The sequence below is a fragment of the Mixophyes fleayi genome, chromosome 5 (assembly GCF_038048845.1).
Source record: "Mixophyes fleayi isolate aMixFle1 chromosome 5, aMixFle1.hap1, whole genome shotgun sequence".
NCBI lineage: Eukaryota > Metazoa > Chordata > Amphibia > Anura > Limnodynastidae > Mixophyes > Mixophyes fleayi.
Window position 1 is genome coordinate 260,554,605 of NC_134406.1, and position 12,559 is coordinate 260,567,163.

General features: G+C 41.5%; 1 non-coding gene across 1 annotated transcript; it reads right to left on the reverse strand.

Annotated features, from left to right (window-relative positions):
• Window positions 1-9,564: 9,564 nt before the first annotated feature.
• TRNAH-GUG (transfer RNA histidin (anticodon GUG)) lies at window positions 9,565-9,636 on the reverse strand. The gene has a single exon. It is a non-coding gene; the product is annotated as a tRNA-His (tRNA).
• Window positions 9,637-12,559: the final 2,923 nt, after the last annotated feature.

A 12,559-nucleotide genomic window follows, 5' to 3' on the forward strand; every position in this document is an offset into this window, starting at 1 on the left:
AGTACTTAGAGAATTTAAACTAGATGACACAGGATAAAATGAAGACTCCAACCATCTGTACCATATACTTCTCAAATTTCTTCAGAGCCTGTCTGCTAGTATAGACAAATCTCTCATGTCTTATGGTGGTATTAACCAGTGCCTTCCAATTTTTAACCGTTGGACTCGTCGGAGCCTACCACAGCCTCGCTATACAGACCTTAGCCAACATCAATAACTGTGAAATGTACATTTTTGTTAGTTTATTAACTTTCCCATTCAAACGGAGCCCAAAGAGACAAGTGGCCGGTGAACTAAGAGACACTTCAATTCCAGTATTCTGAATACATCTCCTGATCCTTCGCCAGAAGATTCGTATACATGAACACTCCCATAAAAGGTGCCAAAAGTTAGAATTAACCGAATTGCATTTTGGACAATTAGTGGTAACATCCGGACGAAATTTTGCCAGTCTAATAGGGGTAAAATAAGCTCTGTGTAGGATAAACACCTGTATTTGTTGAAATTTTAATGATGAAGTATAACCTTTAGTACTGTCTGTAACCATTCCCCACTCCTTGTCTGATAAAGGGCCAATATTTATTTCCCACTGATTCCTCAAACCATCTGCAGTGGATTCATACAGAAGACATGAATACATTCGAGAGATCAGACCTCTATAACCCAAGGCCTGTAATTGTTTCCTCAGTGGATCCACCCCAAACACCAATGTCTCCCCTTTAAATTGTGTGTTTAGGGCGTGTCGTAATTGAAGGTAAGAATAAAACATTGTTCTGGGAACAGAGAATTCCTCAACTAACTGTTTGAAGGATTTAAGTACATTTGTATCATAAAGCTGACCTACCGCCACCACACCCAACCGAGACCACTGCCTGGCTTCCTTCACTTTATTCAACTTCTCAAATTTCTTTGCCCCCCAGATAGGAGTACATGGATCAATGTCAGTCTGTTTCATTATTTTATTACTGATTGTCCAAATCTTAACTGCCTGGATCAGGAGTGGAGGAGCCCTCATACCAAACCGCCCCGCCAGCAATGTCTGTAAGGGAGTGTGATTAGAATTAAATTGGTGTACCAACACCCAATGTAGCTCATGGTAATCGGGGTCCGAAACCCATGCCCTAAGGTGGACCAACTGAGAAGCAGCTCAGAAGCACCGGGTATCTTAACCCTCAGAGCCAGACTCTAGCTGGCCAACAGATTAGTGTTAATACTAACAAAACACTGCATTGTACGATGCACTGGACTGGTGAATTGTACCATCGTTACACTTCCATCATTTAGGAATTTCACTGTTTGAAAGAGAGATCAGTCCAATTCCAAAGTTGTGCAAAAAGTCACAGGCCGCACTGAACCTGTTATGTTTAATTGTTATTAAAGTGTGTTTACTGCAGAGGTAAAATAAAATGGCATCCTTATATGATAATGGTATAATAGCACGCCTCTGGATATTATGAAACTACTGTACTGTACTCTGTATATAGTCTGTGACGCTGTACACAGTTTGTGTATATGTTTCTATAAACACTATGAGCCTGGTTCAACCCTGAAGCAACTTGCGGCTAACAAAAGAGGAAGGAACTTGAGCGTAGCTCCTCCCGTGTTAAAATCCAAGTGACTCTCAAGATATGTTTCAATTTGAAATTAAAATAAATGGTACTTGCCGTATGTTACCAGACAGAACAGAAAGCATGCAAAAAAAATTATATTATAAAATAAACAAACTTTTTTTTTTACATTGACTTTATAAATCTGGATCTTATTAATGTATATTGTGCAATATGTTTTTGTAGTCTCTATTACCTGCTTACATGTTCTTTGCTAGCTAGTGGCACACATACAGGTACTTCTTAAAACTGTGACTGTGACAGTCATCACTACCAGTCGGCACTTACACCCTCCCTGTAGCCGGTGCAAACGATATATCGGAAACTAAGCGTTCGTATAAAAAACACATGACTTCGGCCACATCAGCATAAAAAAATGCCCTCGGCGCACCTTACTGTACACTGCCTACGTTAGTCTGCCTCTTTCCTCCCCCGTTCCACCTCTCAAGTCATAGGCTGTCATAAGTGTCATTTGCGTTCAGACATGAATTGCGTGAAATTGCGTTGACGTAAGGTCAATTTCTGAGCACGTGCAGAACAAACGGGCATAGTATGAGGCCCTATGTGACTGGCTTACGGGTTTTGCCCTACTCTCATGTGTATCTTGTATCCAGGGAGCAGTACCAGAATTACTGTAATATTTGTTCCACCCACACTTCTCCCTATAATACCCCAACCAGGGTTGGGTACAGATTTTCGATTGCGAAAACCCCAACACCCACTTGACCTACAAATAAAAAATGAAAGTGTTAAAAATCGATGTAAATATTAATAGACTTACCTTTAAATCGACTGTGCAGATCCCCGATGGAGCAGTATGATGACCGCAAGTCATTTAGAATGAAGAGCTGTCCGGCACTACGGTTTACTGTCATCGCGACTTCTAGTAATCTGAATTTAAAGCGGCAATGTCGGGCCCCCGCAGGTTAAGTGTTTAAACACTTAACCCGACATTGGCGCTTTAAATTCAGATTACTAGAAGTCGCGATGACAGACTTTAAAGGTAAGTCTATTAATATTTACATCGGTTTTTAACACTTTTGTTTTTTATTTGTAGGTCAAGTGGGTGTCGTAATTGTGGTAATATTTACCACCCCAACCACACCCCAGAGCAGAATGAATTGATCTCAGCTCTATTAATTGACTATCAACTTTGCTGCATACAGAATGTAAAAGTACAGCGCAGAATTCCATTACGGGGACTGGCAGAGCCAATCCGGAAACTAGAAGTTTGTGAAACGGCCCATTCAGCTACAAAATTCGTATGGCATGAAATTCCGCTCACATCTTCGCTTGTCTCTTATTTAGAGCCTGTAGCTAAAACGGGAATACTGAGAATATCACATGATTGCTTAAAGTGTTGTTTTAACTACATGGTGCATAATTGGACAATTATATACACAATATCTTGCTCCAACCTTTGTAACATACTAGGGTGCTCCAAATTCATATTCTCACAAATAACAGCAAAACAAAACCCCAAGCACGGGCCTTCCCCTGCACCATAACATCTTCACCCTGACAAGGACGGCTATGAGTCAACTAGAATTAATTATTGCAGCTGGAATTTAATGGTAAATTAAAAGCAATTCATTTATTCAATATCGTTACAATAGACATATATGTAAAAAGAATTGCTGCCCCTGGTCATAGCATCATTAAGCCGCACATCTAATCTATTGCACAGTTCAAAATAATTAACAATATAAATAGTTATTGATGTAAATCACAAATGCCTGATATTATAATATACTAATTAGACAGTGTGATTATTCAGAAGCTGCCAGTCCCAGAAACGTGCTGTTAACAAGTACATTAATTCATGATCGGAAAGTCTCAGATGTAGGCAGTAACAATCATTAAAGTATCCCCTTATGGCACATAGAGACACCAAAGGCTTAGCTGCCACCTGTCCCTAATTTCCAGGGACAGTTCCCGCTTTTATCCCTATTTTGGCCTCGGTTTACAATATTAACCATCTGCGCTGTACAATAATTGTTATTTAGTATACTGAATGCAATTCTTATTCTCTTGGTTTTGCATCTTAACATTTATTGATTGAAGCAATGAACAGGCTAATAAGTGGCAGTATAATTATACCATGGTGCAGATTATGGTCTCTGAATGTCTACCTAGTCCAGCGTGCTTAGATGATTCTGCTCAGTGCCAGTTTCAACTAAGCATGGCATGAGTGGTAAGATCATGGCAATGCTGCCAATTGTATCAAAAAAATATATCAGGATACCAAGATTACAATCCTTAAATACTAGCACAAAGAAAGTAAACTGATATAAACTGTATATAAGAAAATGATTTAATGATAATAATAATATCTGTTACTTAGCTTCAATTAAGATGTTAGACAAATATAAAACTGAGATTCAGTACACGGATATATACTGAACGAGCAGCCGTCAAGTTGAACCATGCATCCTAGAATCCATTAATGCAGGAGATCTGGTGCAGCTTGCATTACTAGCTAGCGAGATCTAAAAAAATAAAATCTGAACAACGCTATCCTTATATAATCCATTTGCTTCAATAACAGTGAATATTGATGCAATACAGGCTTTAGATGACAGTTTATTCCAAGAATAACAGCTAAGTTTGCAATGGAAGCAATATTCATATATTGCTTACACAACAAAAAGACAAAAGTACATTATATTGAAGAACATACAAATACTTATATTGTCTCCGTAAACAATACGTTGAGTTGGTAAATAATCATTGTCTGTCTGAGTGAAGCTGAGGTTGAAGGGAAATAGTTCACAACACTAAATTTTTGTTTCTTTTAAAAACAAGGCCATAAAGATAAGCAAATACAAACCGAGAAAATACTAGCTCCAAATAAATGCACAAATCCATCATGACCACAGTAACTACAGAGGTAAGTGTGGAAACGCTCAGCCAAACTTTGCTGTGTAAATATACAACATGCACTTGTGCGCATTTAGCGGTCAACCAATGGTTCGTTGTCCTCTCACATTTCCTTCAATGCAGGAAAAGTTTGGGATACTCTGTAATCCCTCACAGTGCCAGCAGTACCTTGTACCCAAAGCTGCAAGAACAGGTAGAAGAGCGCAGCACAGTGTTGGAGAAAACGGCATTGTGCCTGTAAAGCGCTAGGCACACCCCCCGATGGGCAACATCTACTCCCATCAAGATGTCTGGGACGCCAGTGTTCTTTCATGCCCAGGACACTAGAAGGTCTAGTAACCGCTCTCTCTCTCTCATATATATTTATATATAATAAATCCACAAACACCCTTAATACAGTCAAATCACAGGGTATATCCCCTCTAGTATTCCCACGGTGGTGAGGCTAATGGTGGGTGGACCGTATTACCACTACCATTTAGCAAGACAGTTTCTAGGTCACCCAGCCTGGGATACTGGCTCACACTGACCCTGTCCTGGTCGGGTTACCTCCGGTGTCACTACAATGCCTGCCCAGAGTCCATTGTGCTGGTGTTAAATACATCAGGATCCTCCAAGATAGAATCAATCTATTGACATCCTGGTTTCCTTATATTCCTGTCTACATAGGGAATAGGGTCACAGTGTCCCAATCCTCCCCCTTTCAGCAGGGGTATATCAGTGGACACTTACATTATTTAACTGTTAAACAAACTGTCTCTGTTACCTTGATTATACAATGGAATGGCTTGGCTGAATTAACTATTTGGCTGGTAAAATGTAACATAGGGTTTCAATTTTACACTAGGGAATTACACTTCACACTTGCGTGCAATATTAAGACATTTGACAGATTGTATCTGCAGCATTACACTACACATCTACGTTTATAATACATTTTGATAAAATAACATATATTGATACATATTAATACATTTCCAATGTTATTTCAGGCAGTATGGTACTGTGTAGACACATTGCACATAATCTGGAAGTTCTAACCTAATTACCTCCTAGATTACTTGTTGACCTACATAAATAACTTGGGGTGCCAGCTAGCTATCTTAGCAGTCACTCAGACATTGTTCTGATTACTAACAGTCCAGATCTATGCAATACCTCATAGCAATGGACATTTGAAACAAATGGTAATTACCTTAGCTAACTCAACTACCTTAGCTTACACAACTACCTTAGCTAACACAATTTTCCATCCTGTAATATGACTTCTGCTGTCCTGCTATTCCCAATATGGCAACAGTCCTTATATTTCCAATACATACAATATGGTAGGTAATAGCAAAGGCAAAATGTACCTAACAACATGAAATAACAATACACATAATACACCAATGCTCTGGTGTATATACTTAAACTAGACCAAGGATTAAAAAGTACATTAAACTGTAGAAATGGGTGATGAATAAAAAGTCCTCAGTCCAGTGGGACCCCGTTTTGTCACTTACCTCCCACACTTTTTAAACTTGAGCCCCAGTCTCTTCTGCAGACTTTATGTGGTCCCCCGTGAGGTGATTCAATTTCCTGCTGGGCTCTGCGTAGCCCCCAGTGTTCACTTGTTACACTGTGTTATATTCTTGTAGCTGCCAGCACTGATCAATTCCCAGAACCTCTGCGGGAAGTCTGTCTCCTGCTCCAGTAGCTACTCTACGAGTGACCTCCTGTTTGACTGCCCCTGGTTTTCTGGGGTCTGACCTGGCTATGTCTCCACCACCTTTTTGTCCTTCCTTCTGTACTAGCTGGGTCACACTCCCTATTGAGGATCATTGACACAGTAAGCGAACAAATCTGTACTTTTTCCTGCTTCCGACATCTATCTATCTCCTAGGACTTCCTAATTCCCATGTAGCCCTGTTTTTTTCTCTGCTGACAAGCCTTACATCCGGCTATGTAGCAGTTTACATCCCCCACTAACACTAGCCACTAGAATGCCTTAATGAGCTGGCCTCTCGTTCTCCGTATCCCCCTCCTCCACAAGCCTGGGCTAACCAATGATCCTTATAACCCTGGGGCACCACTAATTTTTGCTTTTTTGCTTTTGATTCAGACCGGGCCACAGGATTTAACAGACCATCCTTCCACTCAAACTCCTCTACGTTACCACTAGCTCTAGCTGCGATATGTCTTATACCTGCTAAGACCGGTTCTGCAAGCTGAGCAGCCCGTAATCTAGCCCGTTCATCCTCCCCCAGTACCAGTCCCCCATGAGTTTGGTCACTGCTACTCAACCACAGAGGTCGGATCACTGTGAAGATGGATTGCTGACAAGTCTTGGTTGCTGGTGGTATGGATTTTGTATTCTATTTCCTCTAGGGTTGCAGCTTCCCCAATAAAGTAGCTCCCATCTTCCTGGGCTACATCCTCACCCATCCTGACTTCTACGCCCGACCCCTCCACAAGTCCTATGTCCAGAGTTTTGTGTAACTGGCCAAAACGAATATGGACACTCCATTCCTGTATCAGTTAGGAAAGATCTTACTCGCTTACAATAACTTTGGTCTGACAGATGGGATGGCTGTACTAAAGTCCCGTAGGTTTTGTGCTTTTCGCCCATCCACCCATACTGACTGTAGGTGTTTGTGTAGTGAGCCTTGGGGTCATCTTCCCCTCCACCATAGCCTTGCAGCCCTCTTCGATCCCACTCGCCTCTGGCGCATCGGAGTGGTAGGTATTCTGGGGTGTCTTGGATACAATATACCCCACAGATGTAGGGAACCCCAACTAGCCATCCCATTTGGGGCATCATCTCTTGATGCGCCCCAGGTGCCCACACTTATGGCACCGTCATCCAGCATTTCCTGAGAGTGCAGTCTTGGGGCATTGGATGTGTCTTCTGTTTGCTTTTTCGAATTAGGAAATCTGCACACCTCAGTCCAGGTCAGCTGCATCTGCCAATTCTGTCCTCCGTCTCTGCCACCTTCCCTTGGGTCCAACGATTCAGTAACTGTTGGAGCTCCCAGCAAAGCTCAAAGTAGTCTACATTTCTGCTGTGCACCTCCTACTGTCCTTCTGACCAAGGTATCTTTGAGCCGACTGGGCAGCAGGGTTGCATCACCTGTTTGATTTCCTCCAGTACCTGCTCCTCGGGCAGTAAGGTGGGATAGTAACTCACCCCCTCATTTCTATCGATCATTATTCTGATGTCATTCAAACTGTGATCACTGTAATGTGAATACAGCACAAGGCAACTCAAAATTAGTCAACTGTACAATCTCTATATCATGTTGGAGTATAACAGCAGCTATAGGCTAAGTATTACTTGAGAGACTATCCTGAAGGGACAGTAGATGGCGCTGTAAGTTGTCATAGTGTAGTCTCTTTATTGTGATCGTGTACTCCCTTCTATCTCTTCTAGTTAATTCTCCATGTTGTGAGTTTATGTCTGAACTGCTCACAGTAAAGTATTTTCCATAATCTTTTCCTGCGTGTTGATGCTTGAACATAACCTGCAACATATCAGCCATATAGTGAATTTAGAGGAACCTTACTCATTTATAACGCATAATATGAGCCCATAAGGGCCTGTAGAAGCCGCCTACACTACAGCTTCATTCTTCACAGACCATGTTGTTAATAAATTCACTGACACATTCATTTGATAAATCCCGTGTCTCTGAAACATACGTGATGACTGCTTCATTTCACTCTCTATATCTGACCTTGTGACACAGAAAGGCTCCAACAATACTTTAATCCTTCCTCATCATGTCTTTGTAAAAACACTGCAGACTCATCCTGCTCTCAACTAAATGACGGTGACCCAGTGGTCAACGCTCTGGAATATTCGAATGGGGATATTTACTGACTTAAAGTCAGTTCCGTGGAATATTCTCAGAGTATTTGCTCTTGTAAACCCTCTTTATGACTGGAAGTGGCTCCCGTACTCACGACTGGAAGGCGTTAAGCATTTTTGTGCAGTGTCAGCATTAAAGTCTTTTATTTAAAAAGCGAAGAAAACGCATCATATATTTTTGGATGGTTTTTTTTGTTTTTTATTTTAGCAGAAATCTTAGGGCTATAATTGGTAGCATAGGGGACTAAAGTATACGGACAACATGAGCACTTGATATAGGACAATGGAATTAAAAAAAACAAACAAACTACACTTTCCTGATTTCTTCCATATCTAATTTTAGGCAAACAGGGCAACTATAGGAAATGATCCCGACATTTTATTACAGGATTTCCTGCAACAATTGAATTGCAGTGTAATGAGCGTTACTGGAATGTATAAAGAGAAGCAATACTGGCCAACTGTGTGACAAATCAATATGAACATTACAAAATGAATTGTCTAGTACACATTGTATCTTTACCTTACATTACCATCCAGAAAATCTGAACAAATTAAGCCACACCCTGATCTAGCCAAACCACGCCCTAATCGACTATACTAAACCAATTGTTCAACAAGGTCATGAACCTTTTTGGAGCCGACAGTTAGGCTAGGTACATACTGGCCCGATGATTGCACGAAAATCTCCAATCAGCCGACATCCGACCATTTGGTCAGATATCGTGTGAGTGTGTATAGTGACACCATGATCTAAAGTTGTCCCAAAGTGCCGATCATTGTTTTATTTGGTTGGTCGTACTGTTTAATATTTTCCGACCAATCATCATCATTTATTTATATAGCGCCACTAATTCCGCAGTGCTGTACATAGAACTCATTCACATCAGTCCCTGCCCGATTGGAGCTTACAGTCTAAATTCCCTAATATAGACACACACACACACAGACACAGACAGACAAAGAGGGAGACAGACAGAGACTAGGGTCAATTTTTGATAGCAGCCAATTAACCTAGCAGTATGTTTTTGGAGTGTGGGAGGAAACCGGAGCACCCGGAGGAAACCCACGCAAACACAGGGAGAACATACAAACTCCATACAGATAAGGCCATGGTCCGGAATCGAACTCATGACCCCAGTGCTGTGAGGCAGAAGTGCTAACCATTAGGCCACTGTGCTGCCCAAAAATTCTGAGCCCACTTGCCGTGCCATTGCTTTTACACAATGCCGTGACTCGGATTCGAACCAAGGTTACTGCAGCCACAACGCAGAGTACTAACCACTATACGATCACGGCGAGCTACTCGGGCTACCGACCGATCATGTAGTGTGTATACACTCATTCTCACGATCTCCTTAGAGTTTACAGCGTTGGGTTCTTTTCAGCCGATGCTAGCAATGAATGCCCCGATGAATAAATGTAGAGAGTGCTGTAGAAGGAATAATTCATTTGTTCGTTCTGAGACAGAATATTTAGTTTCAGAGTCACAGAAGCTAACGAAATTCGTTAGGACATGTGGATAGCTATAACAAGGCTGTTTTAATCAGTGTTACAATGTGACAATAATTAATAAATCAGTGAATATTATGCTGTCATTTTCTGAAGACTGGAGGACCAGATAAAGGACCAGATGAGGAGCACAGATCTGAAGGTAAATCGTGTCAGTGTGTATGGATGTATCGTCGGATTGATCGGACCTTCAGTCGTAGGTACAATCGTTTGAGATAAGACATCGGTCGGAAAATTCTTCAGTGTGTACCTAGTCTAAAGATGTTCCTGCACAAAATGTGACTGTTAGGTGGACTATATAATTTACTTTCCTGTTCCACACCCAGAAAGAGAAAACAATGTAACATGTAATGTCTAACATCTGTAATCAGATAATGTAATATCTCACCTTGCTGTCAGGAGTTGGATCTAATGCTGCTTCTTAAACTATGTTCTATAGAATGGTAGAACATGGTTTATAAACTATGCTGCGTATATTGGAAATCAAACACAAAGCACAAACAGTCGCTCCCTGCAGGGCAAATACAGCTTTGGACCCGGTGAGCGCCTCAATGTCCACAAGTGCACCTAGATTTTACTTGGGGCTTATAGGTGTGTGGACCACGATGTCCGCATTTTGAAGAGAAGCAGATTTTGCACAGGTAGACACTATGGGGTAAATGTCTATAGCAACCAATCAGATTCTAGCTATCACTTATTTAGTACATTCTACAAAATGAGAGCTAGAATCTGATTTGTTGCTATAGGCAACATCGCCACTGTCTGAAGCAGACAGAGCGATGCACTTTGCTTTGGCATTGATTTTGTTAGCCGGAAATGGAGAAAGGCTTTTAATTGGCTATCTGAAGTAAACGAACTCATTGCACCTAGCCGGGTAGAGACAGCCTATACGATGGCGCTGCGCATCTGGCAGCGATGGCGCATGCACCGGTAACAGTGCAGGGTAAGTGTGACGCTGCCCATCCGTCTGTGTCACTGGAAGAAAAAAAAAAAGGAAAATAAATCCTATGTGCATTAGTTGTATCTATCCATTGTGTGTCATGTATTCCCTATCCCCTGTCCATGGTGCTGAAATAAATATGTACAATCCAGTGACCTCACTCTCTCTCTCTCTCTCTCAAGATAATCATCATCACCATTTATTTATATAGCGTCACTAATTCCGCAGCGCTGTACAGAGAACTCACTCACATCAGTCCCTGCCCCATAGGAGCTTACAGTCTAAATTCCCTAACACACACACTCACACAGACAGAGACTAGGGTCAATTTTGATAGCAGCCCATTAACCTACCAGTATGTTTTTGGAGTGTGGGAGGAAACCGGAGCACCTGGAGGAAACCCACGCAAACACCAGGTGAACATACAAACTCCACACAGATAAGGCCATAGTCGGGAATTGAACTCATGACCCCAGTGCTGTGAGGCAGAAGTGCTAACCACTGAGCCACATGCAGGTTTGTGAGACATTACGCGCTTGTTGCTCAAAAATGTATGTTTTACAGGATATGTCTGTAGTGGTGTAAAATGATATAAGAGCTGGGGGTGGTAAGAAGTGTGCCCCTCCTCAGTGTGGGCTGGGTACATTAATGCCCCAGGTATGCACCCACATGAGAAAATATATATATATTTTTTTGCTGGTTAAATATGTATAATGAGATAAAGGGATGAAGAAGGAACATTGAGGGGGGAGGTGCAGGGGACATTCCCTGGTTTCAGAGATTATGCAACTGGCAAAAGGACATGTTTTTATCCATGTCCTAACAGTGGTGGCGCTCAGACCTCACCCTATACTTGGTATGACACTATCGGAACCAGCGGCACTTTATAGAGGAAAGCGGATTATCTGGTGAACTTCAACCAATGTAATAAGAACATTCAATCTCAATGTCCCCTCACTCTCATCATTGTTTTAAGCTATGCCAAGCAGTTTTTAGGAGAAAAATGGAAATATAATGAAACAGTGTCCTAAAGTGATTGTCGGATGGTGAATTTTCAGTAGAGATGCTCAGGCTCGGTTCCTCGAGAACCGAACACACCCAAACTTAGGGGATCCGAGTACTGAGCCGGCTCGGTACTCTCGCACGCCCTTGGAATTGAAAACGAGGCAAAACGTCATTGTGACGTCGTCGAATATCGGTTCTCTCGAGTTTTGGATTCCTGTTTAAGATCCAAAATAACGAGAGGGTGGGAGGTAGGGAGGACCCCCATTTTTCTTTTCTGCTACTGCTGTGTGGAAATGTTTTCTATATGTGCTAGGAACTGCCGTGTGTTTGTGTCATTGCTCTGTCGCTTACCATCCAGCCAGGTCGCTGCAGTCTTTGTTTGAAAGTGCATGAAAATAATATTCTGACCTGTGAGGGGATCAAAATTAACTGCAAATGACTTGAAATTCGTGTTATTGAGGTTAATAATAATGTAGGAACAAAAAAAAGAGCAAAATTATGTGATTTTAGCATATTTTAGGATTTTTCCTAAAAAATCCAAAACCAAAACACAGGAGGGCGGTTTTGCCAAAACCAAAACACGAAGCTAATCCAAATCCAAAACCAAAACCACTTCACGGGAGTCAGTGAGCATCTGTAATTTTCAGGTGGACCCCCAACCAGCAAAAATAAGTGCACCCCCCCTTTTATTGGGGGTGATTGCAATGACATTGAAGTGTGCAATATAAAAGCAGTAAAAATATTTTCACTATTATTATACAATGA